This window comes from Ovis aries, chromosome 23 (assembly GCF_016772045.2).
Source record: "Ovis aries strain OAR_USU_Benz2616 breed Rambouillet chromosome 23, ARS-UI_Ramb_v3.0, whole genome shotgun sequence".
Lineage (NCBI taxonomy): Eukaryota > Metazoa > Chordata > Mammalia > Artiodactyla > Bovidae > Ovis > Ovis aries.
Window position 1 is genome coordinate 14,426,149 of NC_056076.1, and position 3,670 is coordinate 14,429,818.

At 37.2% G+C, this 3,670-nt stretch overlaps 1 long non-coding RNA gene across 1 annotated transcript; it reads left to right on the forward strand.

The window, feature by feature from the left end:
- Positions 1-220: 220 nt before the first annotated feature.
- Positions 221-3,447, forward strand: LOC105604412 (uncharacterized). Its single transcript, XR_003586690.2, has 2 exons — positions 221-407; positions 3,104-3,447. It is a non-coding gene; the product is annotated as an uncharacterized LOC105604412 (long non-coding RNA).
- The last annotated feature ends 223 nt before the right edge of the window (positions 3,448-3,670 follow it).

The window sequence follows — 3,670 nt, forward strand, 5'->3', positions numbered from 1 at the left end:
TGGAAGAGACTCGTCTTTTGTTCTTTCATGAACTAATCTTCTCAAAGCTTCCTTTACTCTTGACTTGTGTTTCCAGACCAGAAATGTACTCAGATTCAAATCTAGGGGCAGTGCTAAGTCAACGAAAAGTGTACATGGTCTTCTATTGTGCTATTTTGTTTGTTTTGACACTGTAGCCTTCTGTGTGGGTGGAACTCGGCTAGTTCATGCTGTACTGTTCACAGAGGGAAATATTGGGGTCACGAGAAGCTGTTTTACAGGTCAGCCAAACCACAGCATATAAGCACTACTCTGCTGCTGCTGCTGCTAAGTCACTTCAGTCATGTTCGACTCTGTGTGACCCTATAGACGGCAGCCCACCAGGCTCCCCTGTCCCTGGGATTCTCCAGGCAAGAACACTGGAGTGGGTAAGCACTACTCTATTGATGCCTTATTATGAGCCACTGACATAGAATAAAAGAAGTGATTCTTTTAATGAAGATGAAATGCACAGTTCATTGAAGGAAGTAGAAATATCACTTGCTACTTTTAGAACTGGAACATTTGATCAAATATTGTATTGCTTTACTTGCTGCTTATCAAAAGATTTAGGTAGGTATTGCAGAATTCTTATAGCTGAATTTCAGAGTGTAACTATAGAAAAGGAAAGTTATTATCTTTTTTTTTTTAAGGAAGTAAATTTTAAGAGACCAATTTGCATCTCATAGCCTTTTGATATCAACAATGGTTAAAAAGGCCACCTTGTTGGTGGCAGAAAACAGTGATACCTTGGGGCCAAGATAAGAGACAAAGGAAGGCTGACTGAGGCAGAAACCCAAGCCACAAGTTAACATTTGTTCTTCTCAGTCTTCAGGTACTACTCCCTGGTTTCCTCCGAATGGTTTTTAATGCCTAATTAGGGAACTTAGGACTTTAATATTCTGCATGCGATTAAGATGCTATAAGTAAAGTAATTGAACTTTTTCCCATTTTTCCTGGAGATAGAAGGATGGCCTACTATTCCTAGCACAGTGACTGGTTCCAGGTAGACAATAAAATATACTTTGTGTTTGTTTTTATTTGCTGCAGTTAAATATAAAGAGAATTGAATGACATTTTGATTCTGATTAACATAGATTGAGAGCTATTAAAAATAAGATAGAATCATGTCAACCTATTATTGTTTAGGTAGGTGCCACATGAAGGCTGTGGAAAGAGACAGATGACCATTCAAACTATTGTCTTATTTAAAGAATCTACTATTCAAGATAGATACTTATGATAAATTGTGTAATAGGAGGAAACAATCATAAAATGACCCCTTTCCAATTGCTTCTGAGACAAGCAAATTAACTCTTTGTCACAGACCCATTAATTTTCATTGTTCTCTGTTAGGTAATATCAAAAAGTCAACATGGGTAGAGGAAATAGGAAAAAAAAAACAATTTGTTCCTCATTAAACATTAGAAAAGTCCAAGATAAACCTATTTAAAATTGATCTGATAAGCCCCGAGAACTGTGATGCACTGATATGTTTTCCTCGGCTAATGGTCTTTAGCTAATATTTATCCATTGCTTTGAGTAACCATTAATCTCATGTGTTGAGAAACTCCACAAATGCAATTCTAGGGCATTTAACCTTTCCAGGTTTGCTGTTTCTTGAGTTTGGGTGACCTGGTTGTGGTGTATACTCAATTTCATTTAGTTGTCTTGGGTCCCAATTGTCCAGATAATAGCACCAAGTCCATTTAAAGTCAGTCTTTCTCCTTCCACAGCACTGCAATATGTTCCTGAGGTGTAATGAAGTTAAGTTCATTTTGTCTTCCCACACTCACACTCTTATCCATTACTACTTTCTCTTCCCTGCAATGCATTCCCCTCTATTTTTCTCTTCTGTAATTTGACATCAGGAACGGCCACATAGGGAACAGCTGAGCTGTGTAAATGCCTCTCTAATAATCTCAAAGCTTCACTTCAAGCTTGATGATATTAATGTCTTCAGATCCATCTTTAGTGTTTTTTAAAAAAAATTATTTTGTCGCTGTTGAACAATTCCCATAAGCTTAAATATACAGCCAACTCAACTACATTTTTTAACCTAAAGACATCATACGTACTCCTACCCTCCTCCCTATTCTCTTCTCTCTCCCCCTTTACCCCAGTCTGGGCCTGACAAGTAAGGCTTTTGAAAAAATGACCATGGTTCTGAACAAAGCCTGTTGTTGCAGGTAACTGTTGAAATATCAAGGGTATTGTGTCCTCCATTACTTAAGCTCTCATTTGTGGTTTTCATGGTTTTGAGGAATGTTTACGGCTGACAGTCCTTTCTTTACGGCTCTATCCTTCAAGCTCCGGCTGATACTGCTGAGAATGACCGCTTGAGTGACTGATAAAATGTCAAGATGCCATTTTTTCCAAGAGAGTGTTTGGGAGCAATAAGATCTGTTTCAATTTATCTCATACACCTGAATTTAAGTCTTCAGATTTAACTTCGTTGGCTGCTACAACCAAATTGTCTCCGGGTTTTGAAAGAACAGTCATCATGGAACGCAGAGAGGGTTATAATGATGATCACACTATGACATTTCTGTAGTATTTCACTGTGCACATTGGTGCAATATTTTGGACTTAATTAATACTCTCCAGGAACCTCAGTTTATGGGTGGCGATAACCGTATTTTAGATCATGTGAAATACCACAACAAAAATTCAATTCATAAGGCAGATGGCAAAGCCTAGTTTGAAGAACAACAAAACAGGAAGATTTACAGTGAGTTTCAAAACTCTTCAATTGCAATCCAGCCGCTGCCAAAGCTCTGCTATTTCACTGGAGGGTAACAATCTGTGAGGGTCATTAGTGTCCTCATAAAAACTGAGATTAAAAAGTAGTCAAATGAAATGAATAAATCGTTGAGGCTTTCTCCGTGTGAAGGAAATGGAGTTGTTTAAAAAACAAGGTTTCTAAATGTTAAAAAAAAAAAATCATTCTGTAGTCACTTGTTTTCAACCTGGAATTTACCAAAGTAATAATTTTTAATAGAATGAGAGACATCTTGTTACTTTCTCAAATATGCAGCATGTAAGAAAATATTTCACAAGCAAGTGTATTTTTTCTCTCTCTCAGAGCTTGGAGAAGAACTCAGCTGGAACCAGGAATGATGGAGAAGAAAGGCTAATGAACAGAATGTTACTAACACCACTGATCAGTTGCCTTGTTGTTTTTGATTTTGGTACTGCCACAAGCACCACATAAAAGCGGAGATGATTCACATGTTTAATATGATAAAGCGCATATTAAAGTTTAGATGCTTTCAGATTTTCTAAGTCCAGCTAAGGAAGGCTACAGAGGCCAACATTTAACCACCCTAGGGCTCAGCAAGCACCTTGTCACAACCTAAGTACTAAAGAAAATGGTACAGTGAAATAAAATTTTGAGAAGTTATAATAAATAAGACACTTGCTGCCTCATTGGATTTTAGTTATTTCAGTATAGATGTTTGTGAGTACTTTTGTGTGTATATGTGGACTGTGTGTGTATGAAATTTATAGCAATTATTCACATTCATGTTTTTCCTATTGCAAAAATCACAGTTCTCTTCAGTTATTACAAAAGTTAGTGGATAGGAAAGGGAAAGGGGGATAGAGCAGTGATTTACATCTGCCATTTTATAAGGTCAGAGATCTTGGAAGG